The sequence below is a fragment of the Esox lucius genome, chromosome 10, assembly GCF_011004845.1.
Source record: "Esox lucius isolate fEsoLuc1 chromosome 10, fEsoLuc1.pri, whole genome shotgun sequence".
Classification (NCBI taxonomy): domain Eukaryota; kingdom Metazoa; phylum Chordata; class Actinopteri; order Esociformes; family Esocidae; genus Esox; species Esox lucius.
The window spans coordinates 10,230,180-10,243,424 of record NC_047578.1 but is presented as its reverse complement, the minus strand read 5'-3'; the positions used below and the strand labels follow the sequence as shown (position 1 = coordinate 10,243,424).

The 13,245-nt window shown below is 44.0% G+C and overlaps 1 protein-coding gene across 8 annotated transcripts in view; it reads left to right on the top strand.

Moving 5' to 3' along the window:
- The window catches only part of atxn1a (ataxin 1a), a 107,954-nt gene that overhangs the window by 54,680 nt on the left and 40,029 nt on the right, over positions 1–13,245 (top strand). The window contains exon 3 of one of the 8 annotated variants that reach the window (XM_029122705.2): positions 11,329–11,431. The exons of the other annotated variants lie outside the window; for them this stretch is intronic. The gene's annotated coding sequence lies outside the window, so the exon portion shown is untranslated. The remainder of the gene's footprint in view (positions 1–11,328; positions 11,432–13,245) is intronic. 8 annotated transcript variants of the gene reach the window in all.

The window sequence follows — 13,245 nt, the reverse complement described above, 5'->3', positions numbered from 1 at the left end:
TTAGACCAGGGACACCCAGGTCTAAATACCCATGTGGGTGCAATTAATGATGAGGTAGAACAGAAGGCAAAGTTCCTGAGTTGGGGGGTGCAATGGAAAAATGGAGTGGAACTTGCTTTGAGGGCCAGATTTGAATACCACAGGTTCAGCGGATAGGGAACATTGATTTCTATAGAAAGCAAGTGTGTGTGTGTATATGTGTGGACAGGTCTTAATCTGAGTGCAATAAGCAGGACAAAACACAACAGGCAGAACCCAGTGATTAGGCCGTAAACATAATCCCTCTGTTTGTTGCTGAGCAATTCTGCAGCATGAACAATGGATCTTTACAGAAGGATATTCTCCAATCGCTCCAGAGTTACATTTACAACCGCAAACATATTGAGGAGACGTTGAAAATCAATGTGAACAAATTCCCAGTGCCCTGATCGGTTGGTGCTCCCAATCTGCTGAGAGCATCTTCTAGTAGCTCAGTGGTAGGCTACAGGTCATTTGTTGTGAGGTAAATGAGGATGATTGTCTGTCTTATATCGTACAGCGGGAGATGAGAAATTCATGTAATGATAATAATAATAATAATAAAGCAACAGCAGCAGTATTTGCTATCAACTGAAAAACATTTGTAATTGAAGTGAGTATTTATTGATAGAATGAATCTCCCTTAAGGTTTTTCATCATATGCATTTGTGTGTATGGCCCTGCCTCAAGAACCTCGACACATGTGGGACGGCTGAAGACGGCAGACTGCCCCCGACTGCTCTTCTGACCAGGAAGACACCGGGACACCCCTGGGTGATTCTGGGGCCCATTTGCGTGGAGCTTCCCAGTCACTCATATCCTAGTAGCACAGTCAATGCCTACGCGAAGCCTATGCATGCCCTGTGCTGCACAGGCCACGGGTAGACTGCAAATGAGACTTCTTTAGGTCTTCTGGCTCAGAGGGAAGGTTGACTGGGCTGTTAACAGTATTGACCAGAAGGATTCACACACATGCACACGGTTTAATTAACACTGCTAATGAGAGATGCACTTCCCTCTGCGACTGCATGGGCTAATGTCACAGCCACAGCTTACTCTCTGTCTGCCTCTGTCTGTTTCTATCTGCGTCTGTCTGTCTGTTTCTCTGTTTCTCTGTCTGTCTGCCTGTTTCGGTGTCTATCTGTCTCTGTCTGTCTGTCTGCCTGTCTCTTGTCTGTCTGCCTGTTTCTGTGTCTGTCTCTGTCTGTCTCTCTGTGTCTGTCCGTCTGTGTCTGTCTGTCTGTCTCTGTCTCTGTCTCTGTCTGTCTGAATGTGTGACACAGTATGAATGAATGAATGCATCATGTTCACTTTAGTTGTGTAGTTTAGGTGTCAGCCACTGGTTAGCCAGCTGCAGCAGAAACAGCCTACAACCGGAGACTCACACACTTACCAACACACTAATGAATGGTTCGCCGTTGTCCTCAGTGGAACAGCCTCTCTGTGTGTTCAGATGAAGTGCAAGCAGAGTGGAAAGGGTGTATGTGTGTATGAGTCAGGTGTGTGTGTGTGTGTGTGTGCATGGCTCCCATATAAATGTAATGTTGAGACTGCTTGAATGAAGTCGCATCTCAGTCCCTCTTACTACCTCTGAACTGTTACTACCTCAGACCTGCTCATAACACTAGAACCGCCAAGCCTTTCAGACAAACATTATTGGCCAGAGCCGAAAGCCGTTTCTCATCATTAGCATAGGAATCGTCCCTATTAGCATACACGTTCTCCTCTGCAGCATCACCATCCAGCCCGGAGCATCAGTTCATCTACTGGGTCATCAAACCATATAGAATAGTAATGAATTATAGAATTTCTTTGTTTTAAATGGTTAATGAATTTGAAAAGAAATACAAGAATCAATACACAGAAAGATTATTTCTAAGAACATGGGTTATAGTATTTTCATTCATTTATTAGGCCCTACAAATGTACAACATTTAAATTACACAACACTTAAATTATAAAAAAATAAATCAATTAGAAATCCATTAGAATTTAGCCTGAACTGTTACTACCTCAGACCTGCTCTTAAAGGGACAGGAGACACTACCTGAACTGTTACTACCTCAGACCTGCTCTTAAAGGGACAGGAGACACTACCTGAACTGTTACTACCTCAGACCTGCTCTTAAAGGGACAGGAGACACTACCTGAACTGTTACTACCTCAGACCTGCTCTTAAAGGGACAGGAGACACTACCTGAACTGTTACTACCTCAGACCTGCTCTTAAAGGGACAGGAGACACTACCTGAACTGTTAATACCTCAGACCTGCTCTTAAAGGGACAGGAGACACTACCTGAACTGTTACTACCTCAGACCTGCTCTTAAAGGGACAGGAGACACTACCTGAACTGTTACTATCTCAGACCTGCTCTTAAAGGGACAGGAGAGCCAACTGCTACTGCTTTCAATATAATGTCACTTTAACTTCAGAGAAAAAGTTGAGATTAGTTGGAAATTTAGCAATGTCTTGCACTTTATTTTACTGTCAGAGAGTGCATACTCTCACCAAAATAGAAATAAGGAAACAAGCATAACCAATGATGACTGAAATGTCAGGCAGATTTAGCTGTGAGTAAAGTACATATTTTCCAATCTATGGCCCATGTTTTTTTTTAGAACATAATGGTGTGAAATTCATTGTCTTGAGATAATATTCTCATGGCAAGTTTTACGATTCTGTTATGACAATTTAAGAGATTCAGTGTTTTTTTCATTGTTGCCATTTCATATTTTCTCCATAATATCACAAGACTTAGACGTGTTTGGATTACCTTAAGTGAAGGCAGGTAGTCTTTGAGTTCCTACTGAGGTAAGAAGTAAATATCACAGTTTTAGCCAGTCCCCCGCCAGCTAATCACTGATAAGCTAAGTCTGTTGTAGCAAAAGACAAAGGCCTGTTGTGTAGTCATTCCTATAGGAATATTGTTTGTACTGTACACGTGCTGTCAGTCGAGGCCACACAGGTGTAACTGAAGAGTGGTCTCTCAGAGGGCGTATGGTTACAACAGGAGCCTTCTCAGTGTGATGTATGTTAATCCATGACAACAGAGGGACAGGGCTAGCTCTCTGCATCACTGCCAAGGGTTTTTCTGTTTAGCTCATTTGTCCTGTGGTGGGGTTGCACTTCAGTAAGCAGTGTTTACTCTAAATGTGTGCTTGCTAAGGGCCATGTTCCACCACCTCAGTGTCTGTGGTTTCTTCACTACATGTGTGAGTGTGTGTGTTTTGGGACCTCGGTGTCTGTGGTTTCTTCACTACATGTGTGAGTGTGTGTGTTTTGGGACCTCGGTGTCTGTGGTTTCTTCACTACATATGTGAGTGAGTGTGTTTCGGGAACTCGGGGTCTGTGGCTTTATCACTTAACTGGTACGATGAGGGTCTAAGAGGAAGGTCTACAATGAAGGTTTTATGGGTTGTGGCAGACATTGCGCCCCCTGTCTGTGTTATGGCCACATAACCTCAGAAAGTTCAGCAGAACGTTTTGAGCTGTGTTAAGACATTCTGAACTATTGCTTTTGTTCTCTGCATTGCTGCTTGGTGGTTTATGTGGACTGCAGAGCAGTATTTATACTTCACTGATCGTCAATTGACTATTTTATTAATAAATACACATGTGCTCCATTCTGATGGTTGAATGGGTAATTAAACTGGAGAAAAGTTAACATAGTACAGTTTATTTTATTTAGCATTTTATCAAAAATGTTGTTTGAAATGGTATTTAAAAAATCAACCAGCTGTACATATAATAAATGACTGTGCAGGTAGAGATGTTATTATAATACATGACTGTGCAGGTAAAGATGTGATTATAATACATGACTTTGCAGGTAGAGATGTGATTATAATAAATGACTGTGCAGGTAGATATGTGATTATAATAAATGACTGTGCAGGTAGAGATATGATTATAATAAATGACTGTGTAGTTAGAGGTGTGATTATAATAAATGACTGTGCATGTAGATATGTGATTATAATAAATGACATTGCAGGTAGAGATGTGATTATAATAAATGACATTGCAGGTAGAGGTGTGATTATAATAAATGACATTGCAGGTATAGATGTGATTATAATAAATTACTGTGCAGATAGAGGTGTGATTATAATAAATGACTGTGCAGGTAGAGGTGTGATTATAATAAATGACTGTGCAGGTAGAGGTGTGATTATAATAAATGACTGTGCAGGTAGAGGTGTGATTATAATAAATGACTGTGCAGGTAGAGGTGTGATTATAATAAATGACTGTGCAGGTAGAGGTGTGATTATAATAAATGACTGTGCTGGTAGAGGTGTGCGCCTTTCTGTTCATCACCCAGTGTGGCATCAATTATATAACAATACTTCCTGCTTGTTGTGTGCCAACTCTCAGATGGAGAGGAAAATAGAGCTAGCATGGTCTTGTCCTGGCGTTTCTCCCAGTTGGGGGCCGTGTGTGTGTGTGTGTGTGTGTGTGTGTGAGGGCTCTGATGTCCCAAAAGTACTTTGAGGAGTCTCACTGGAGTACTGACAGAGCCTTTGAAGATTTAGGCTGATGAAGACTTTTCTCTTTATTTTTCTCTTTTTCTTCATTTCTCTATCTCTCTCTTCCTCATTGAGTTGCCAGAACAGAGCAGAACAGAGCAGAACACTAGCTCCCCAAGACGCCATACTTAGTGTCTGTTATTCTGCTGTGTTCGCCTCGTTGTTTTCTCTCCCCCTTCATCTTTGTCTTCCTCTCTCTCTTTCTTTCTCTATGCTTTAAAGTGCTTCTATGTGTTGTCTGCAGAGATGTGTGTGTGCGTCTGTGTGTGTGTGTGTGTGTGTGTGTTTGTGTGCACCAGCCTGAGAGAAGAAAGAGAAAGATGCTTAGCAGGTCTGTATGTGTGTCTACTACAATGTGCAGAACATATTAGGGCAGACATCAATAGGAGTTCAAGGCTTCTTGTCATAGTTTGTCACAGTCTTAGAGAAACATTTGGACTTCTTTATGTCTCTGGATATTTAATTAGGGTCCTGTGCCTTGCTAACACAGTCAGCTGAACCGCATTAGTCGTGTCCTCAACGACATGAGGAAGTCTTTGGTTTTCTCCTTGTGTTGAGGTCGAGGCTGGACTTTCATTCTTTGAGAGAGCAGTGAATGGCTAAAAGAAAATGGAGATAAACTGTCAGTAAACTGACAAAACTATACGCTGTGAGAAAAGTGAACACCTTGAATAATACTCCAGAGAAAAACAGACTGTCAGAGGTATGCTCCTTGAACAGTGAACTTCTAAAATAAACATCCCCATTGTTTTGGAAAGCTGATCATTTCTGCTGTCACAAAAGCAGGAGGGTAATCTAAGCCTGTTCTCTGTCAGGGAGAAAGGAGATGGCACAGTTGGTCTACCTAGACAAGCTGACTCAGGATTGGTGGGAATTCCTGTCCGTCTGGCAGGTACAGATGTCAACCCCAGAGAGTTTGGCTCTAAATGAGTGTTTTTCTATCCTCTCTCACTGTCTTCCTGTTGTCTCCTCTCTCTCCCTATCTACTCACCAGTCTTTCTTCCCTATCTCTCTCTCTCGCTCTCTCTCTCGCTCTCTCTCTGTCTCCCCTCTCCACCCCTTTCCAACTGTAGTCAGATCTCCTTACAGCTCTTTGTCAGGGCTGATGTGTCAGAACGGGCCTGGGAAATGAAGCAGGAGACCTGCTATCTCTCCATCACCTGCAATCTCTCCATCACCTGCTCTCTCTCCATCACCAGCACTGAAATGAGGCAGAGCAGAGTGGGAGGAGAGAGAGGAGAGAGATAGAGAGATGAGGTGAGCAGGAGAGGTAGATAGAGGAGTGCTTCTTCCAGGGATGGTAATGTTTTATAAGGGTTATTATAGCCTTCTGTTCATGTCTGTGTGTGTGTATGAGATGACATGAAAATGTTTGTGTGCAAACGTGTGTGGATGTGTATACATTGTAGGTCATGTGTGGGTGTATGTGTGTATGTGTGTGTGTGGGTGTATATATGTGTGTGGATGTGTGTGGATGTGTTTGTATGTGTGTATATATATATATATATATATATATATGTGTGTGTGTGTAAATGTGTGTTTGTGTGTGGATGTGTGTGTATACGTGTGTGTGTGTGTGTGTGTGTGAGGTGTCCATGGGTTGACATCACCCCCAGTAGGAGGCTCCAGTAGTCTGGCCCTTGTCTGGGAGGATGAGCTCATCACCGTAAATCACAGCAACCACCTCTCTCTCTCTCTATTTATCTCACTGCACCTCACTCCCTTTTTTCTCTCCCTCTCTCTCTCTCTCTCCACCTCTCCTTTTTTCTCTCTTTATATCTACCCCTCCATCCTTCTTTCATTCCCTCTCTGTCTCTCTCTCTGTCTCAGAGTCTTTCTCTATTGATCAGCCATAAGAGAGGAGTAGTCTGCCTGCCTGCCTGCCTTGTGTAGTAATGATGTCATTCTCTCTTTCTCTCTCTCACATTCAAATATAAATAAATGGGGCTTTAATGGCCTTTAGATACTGTAATAGATATGCCAAATGAGTTAGTAACTACAGAACTATGGAAGAAAAACTAAGCAGAATTGCTCAAATGTACATGGATGATGGTTAGATTACATAATACTGGTTTGTATTTACTGTGAAATCAATCTACTTTGGGAATCACTGTCTTTCAGGCTGTGGGAATCATAGGCAGGATAGCCAGTAAGAGATTACATGGAACAGGGATTATGTAAATACAATGGTGTAGGTAGCCAAATTAAACAAACCAAGTAATTGTACTCAGCCCTGCTTAGTTTATATTCATTTAAACAGCTAGGAATTACTTAAATGTAATATCAAAGCTGCATTTGACTAAACTATGTATATTGGTATTGCAAATATGGACATATCATGAACCTGATGGACAGTGTCTGTTTAGAATAATACAATTTAAATTCCTTTACACTTAATCTGTTGCATTTAACAGTCACAAGTTAAATGAGTTATTTTTGCGCTCCACATTTCTTGCACTGTGGTGAATCACATTATGGTGAGATCATCGGCTGGTACCATCTACTGACAACATCACGCGACTGTCTCGCATATAGAATATCATTAAACATATCTATTATATTTTGGAAACCATATAATCTGAGATGTTAACACTATGGTGAATGTGTGTCTGAGAATAATCTAGACACACTACAAGAGTACTTACATTGGTCATTTGGAATAATCCGAAAAATTGCATTACTGATCACGATTACTGACATTTTTAACTGATCATGTAACTGTAATCAATGATGGATTCCATTTTCCAAGTAATCCTCCCAAACCTGAATGTTTTTTTCCCTCAAGCAGAATAGTTCCCAAGGTCTGGGAATGCAGCTGGGAATAGATTGAGACATGTTCTAGACCCAAGTAGCATTTTGTTCTAATTTGACCAAGAGGTTTTTCTCCCTAATTCTCTCCCTCTTCTCTCTACCTCTCATTCTCTCTCTCTCTCCTCCCTCTCATTCTCTCTCCCTCTCATTCTCTCTCCCTCTCCCTCTCTCTCTCCCTCCTCTCTCTCCCTCCTCTCTCTACCTCTCTCTCTCCCTCCTCTCTCTACCTCTCATTCTCTCTCTCTCATTCTCTCTCCCTCTCATTCTCTCTCCCTCTCCCTCTCATTCTCTCTCTCTCCTCTCTCTCATTCTCTCTCCCTCTCATCTCTCTCTCTCCCCTCTCTCATTCTCTCTCCCTCTCATTCTCTCTCCCTCTCCCTCTCATTCTCTCTCTCCCTCCTCTCTCTCCCTCCTCTCTCTCCCTCTCATTCTCTCTCCCTCCTCTCTCTCCCTCCTCTCTCTCCCTCCTCTCTCTCCCTCTCATTCTCTCTCCCTCCTCTCTCTCCCTCTCATTCTCTCTCCCTCCTCTCTCTCCCTCTCATTCTCTCTCCCTCCTCTCTCTCCCTCCTCTCTCTCCCTCCTCTCTCTCCCTCCTCTCTCTCCCTCCTCTCTCTCCCTCCTCTCTCTCCCTCTCATTCTCTCTCCCTCCTCTCTCTCCCTCTCATTCTCTCTCCCTCCTCTCTCTACCTCTCGTACTCTCTCTCTGCTGTGACCTTGGGTTTGGCTGAGCTGCCGCATGCATACTAAGTAGAAGTGTGTGTGTGTGTGTGTGTGTGTGTGTGTGTGTGTGTGTGTGTGTGTGCGGGTGTGTGTGTTTAAGAGTGCACTTAGGCAAAGCAGCGGGGGAGTGAGTGATAGGCTTTACTGCCAGACCACAGCAGAAAGGACTTGTGACTGCCCTGTGAATCACGTACGTACGCTAGACATACACCCAACCAAGCTCAATCCAAACGTTGTCCCACTCCCACTGGTTAGACAGCCGTGCGCTCAAACAAAAAGAACACAATGCTCATTCAATTTGTCTAAGGGACGATCAATAGACCGTCTGCTAAATATCTGTTAGTTCCTTCCCCTTTTTTTAGCCAGCTCTATCAAGTGTGACCCAAAACCATGGGATCATGGGTTACCACAGTAGATCATTATCATACCATATTGTAGGTTACCATAGTAGGTCATTATCATACCATATTGTAGGTTACCATAGTAGGTTATTATCATAGCATAGTGTAGGTTACCATAGTAGGTCATTATCATACCATAATGTAGGTTAATATTGTATGTCATTATCATACCATAGTGTAAGTTAACATTGTAGGTCATTATCATACCATAGTGTATTATGCATGTCTGTTCTAAGTGTTCTGTATCTAAAATCCACATTGGGGATGCATCCATCCCAGATGAGTCCATTGAACCTTTAGTGGCCCTGGGGGCCTGGCAGGGGGGATATTATGGGCTGTTGAATGCCTCGGTGACCACACTAACATCCTCTATGTGTGTTAAGCTGCTGTTGCTATGAGCACACATACTTGCAGAAACACTAAGGGGAATATATGAGGGGGAGGAGATGGGGAGGGAGGGAGAGAGGGAGAGAGGGGGGGAGGGAGGGGGGAGTGAGGGAAAGTGGGGGAGGGAGGGTTACCTTCTCTCTAACCTCGCCAAGTTGGCCAGGGGGGAATTCCTTTTTTTTTTCTTCATAAGGCCTAACTATGCGTGTGTGTTTGTTTGTCTGTGTATACATATGTGCACTTCTGCAAGTATGTGTGTGTGTGTGTGTGTTCGACTGTGAAAATGGGGTTTCAAGAACACACACCCTACTCACCCCCGCCTCCTCTCTCTTCACCCCTCCTCACCCTGCCCTGGTACATTCCCTGAGTGCAGCTGTGACTCTGCCAGGCTGGGGAGAGGCGCAGGGCCAAGCACAGAGGTTAAGAGACTAAAAAGAATACTAACTGGCGAATCATCAAGCCATTAAAAACACTCACGGGCTGCTCACCTTCCTTGCTGCCAAGCTGCGGAAAACAGAACACTGGCTGGCTGTTTGGGTGACAAACCAGCTAAGTCTCTGATTGGCTGGTTGGTTGACTGGCTGGCAAGCTGACTGGTTTTTTGGTTGGGTCTCTCAATGGATAGATGTTCAATTGACTGACTTCCTTTCTGGCTGACGCTAGCTGTCCTGCGCTCTAATTGGCTGGCTGGTTGACTGCCTGGATGTCTGGCTGGTTGTCTTGCGGTTTTTACGGTTTGAGTTTTAAAAAAAATGCACCCTTTATGCTCAGCTTTAGTATGTCTTATCTTACCCTGTCCAGCCTGGTGGTCTTACTCCTGTTTGTCCGAAGGGCAGGGCTTGGGAACCTGTCCTGTTAGGCAGACTCAAGGAGGAGAGGGTGAAAGGTTCCAGTTTAAAAAATACTGTATAGAGTCAGGACCCCAGATTACCTTAAACACTTCACCATTCAGCCCCTAGGCCATAATGCTCAAAAATGCCATGTAAAAGAGGTCTGTGTGATCAAATGCTCAACTGAGATCTCCGGTTCTCCCTCCTCCATTGACTGGGCACCCCCTGAAGGCCCCCAATTCAGCAAGACAAAGGAAGGGAGAAACTGAGCGATGGAGAAATTAAGATAGAGGCTGAGGGAAAGACTTCCCAACACACATTACGCAAATTGATGTGATAGAAAACTATTTTCGGTGACTCAACTACCTGTTTATCTCTGTGTGTTCAGTGAGTGTCTCTGTGTTCAGGGACTACTGTATCTGTCCATCTGTGTTTATGGACTATAGTAATGTCTTTAATAGACCTTAGGGCTAGACAGGTTAGTCCTTGTTATTGTTCACTTTGGTTTGTTTCAGTCATTCAATACAGTCAATACTGAGAGTAAAGATCATGTTGACAATTATTCTGTTCCCATTCAAACAGTAGATCCAAATGATTTATGTAGGCCTAGAGCACACTACATGCAGGTTAGCAGTGTATTATCATATAAAGCATGAAATAGAGCTGTGATCAAGGAACCCTCTTGTCCTCTAAAGCAAATGAATGGGCAGGTTTTGGAATGGAGTTGGGCAATGAAGACTCCCCACATAGAAAACATTCCACCTAAAACAAGTGCCTACGACTGAGGGATCGACTCAGGGAATGATGTCTCAGTTGTGTATTGAGAGCCAGTGTCAGCTGGCCCCCGATATTTGGGTGGAGATGTAAGGTTGGAGTTCCTGTAAGGTGTTTCTCTCCACCACAACCCACATCCGTCCACGCCTCCCTCTAGCCCTGTCAGCCCATAGTGGTGGAGAGCTCAGACTGCATTCCTCTGCCTCAACCACCTGTCAGACACTACGTCAGCCCCAAAGCATTCTGGGATAGGGCCAGCTAGATCGGCTGGTCATTATCTGGGTGTGTGGCTGATGCCTGAGAATAAATACCCTGTGTGTATGGGTGTGTGTGTGTGTCTGTGTCTGTGTGTGTGAATGCCTGGGATTGAATGGCCAGTTGTGCATTCTGATTACGAAAGCTCAGTGGACCTAATATGATAACTGTTGAAGTAATGGGTTGAGGGAAAGTGGTTGACCGTTACTATGTTTGGTCACTACGGAATTTGCTTTCCTTTGTTTGCTAAGCGATGTCTGGCCTCAGCCTCAGGCAGACTGCATGTGTTCCTTTGGAAGAATTCACGAATTTGATGGGAACGAATGTGTCACTTTGAGATGTTGGGATTGTTTAATGAAACCCTAGTCATTTTCCTCCTATTTCGCTCCTCGCTGGATCTAAGGAAATGTAATTCACGGTGGATGGAAGCCATGAACCTATCTGTCCCCGATGATAGAGAAATGCTTTTTACCATCACATTAAATAACTCTCTGTCTTTCTCCCACTCTCCTCTCTCCTTCTCCCCCCACCCCTCCACTCTCTTCCTCCGTCTGACTTCCTCACTCTCCCTATTTTCCTTTCTTTTGTCCATCTCCCTCAGCCTTCTGCAGCTAAATGACCTTTAAAGATATAGGGCTTCCAGGAAAGAGCCAAACAGCCTGAACAGACTGAACTCTCTTTCATAAAAAAGAAGAAATATCCAAGTACGTTTCTATTTCTGTTCACAACATGTGGGAGGGATTTGTGGGAAGAAATTGTTTTCACAAAATTCGAGCTGAGATGGCCTGTTTAAACACTGTACTTGCAGTTAAACAGTCCGCTACCGTTTGTCTATATTACAGGACACAGTGTCTAAGTCTTGTGACCGGTGTTTTTAGCTCACATCCAAGTCCTTGACGCTCAGTGACTTTGGGACATGTCATGGCATGCAGTGTTACAGACATGGGTCCCCAGGCCTTCAAAATAAAAGTGTGTGTTTGTTTTATTTGAAGGTATGGACACTGGGCTACAGAGATGATGTATTGTGGGTGGATGAGAAGTGAAAAGCTCTATCGCTGTGGAAGAAACAAACACATCTTCTCTCTCCACATCTTGTCTACACGAAACACACACACATACGTGTGTAGTATCTCCACTATTCTAATCAGAGTGGGCCAATTAGCGGCTGTGTTATAGTGATGTACTGCCGTTGAGCGGCTGAGTGGCTGATTGAATTGCAAAACAGAGTGGATCAGACAGCCTGCAGCGCTGAATAGAAGGGGGGGGGGGGCTGAGCTGTGTGTGTGTGTTGTGTTTCTGTGTGCGTGACATCACTAAGTAGCTGTGGCCTCAAACACAGCTCTCTTCCACAGTCACTGACTGACAGAGAACACTTGTGGAAGAGGTGTATGAGAATGGGACAGTTCCCCTTCGTTTCTTACGGAGGGCCAAAGGGAGCTAGTGTGTTTTGCTTTCAACACTATAGGTCTGCTAGTCTGGGTGTTTGATTGACAGGAACTTTGACATTGCAGCGAGTCTTCGGGAAAACAGATGCAACATGACTCATCAAATGGAACTAAGTCATTAGTCAGTAAGTTAGTTGGCCAGTCAGTCAGTCCATTAGCCAGTCAGTCAGTCAGTTAGCCAGTCAATCAGTTAGCAGGTCAATCAATCTGTAAGTCAGTTAGCCAGTCAGTCTGTTTGATAATCAGTCCGTGGTCAGTCGGTAATCCAGTCAGTCAGTCAGTCAGTCATCCATTCAGTCAGTAAGCCTGATGTTGACTCTAACCCTGTCTCCAATCTAGTATTCACGGAGAATAACTCTAATGCTTTAGTCATTAACCAACAGGGGGTGCTGTCTGGTACAGGACCAGTTTCATATGCCAGCTATGATAATAGAGGAAGAGAATGTCTGTCTGGCATAACAGACTGAGAAAAATAATCAATATGTTTGTATGAGTCTGTAAAGCAGTGGGCTTTTGTTACACCAGGGACAGCGCGCGCACACACGCTAATACACCCCCACACACACACACAAATAAACAAACACACACATATACACATAGTTACACACAAATATACACAACTGTGCCTCTCCTCTGCACTCCCTCCTTAGACTGAGGGTGAGAAAAAAGGACGTGGGCTTGTAGGATTTGTGGAGTGACCGAGTGAGAAGGAAACAGAGCGAGAGAGAGAGTGAAAGAGAGAGAGAGAGCGAGAGAACTTGAAAGAGCAAGAGAGAGGGAGAAGGGGGGCGGGGAGTAGCGAGAGAGAGGGAGAAAGAGAGTGGAAGCATCACAAAGAAATAAAGAGAGAGAAAGGGAGAAGGAGAGCTCTCACTGGCTGAAGATTACCAGACACCAACTGGCAAAGGGAATCTATCATGGGTATTAAAGAGTGTGTGAGAGAGGAGAGGCAAGGGGGATCATGAAAGAGAGAGACAGAACGAGATAGAAGGGGGTGAAAAGGAGAGAAAGAGGATGAGGAGAGAAATATTCTGGCAGAGGGAGGCCCATCATGCTCTCCATGAAGACAACTT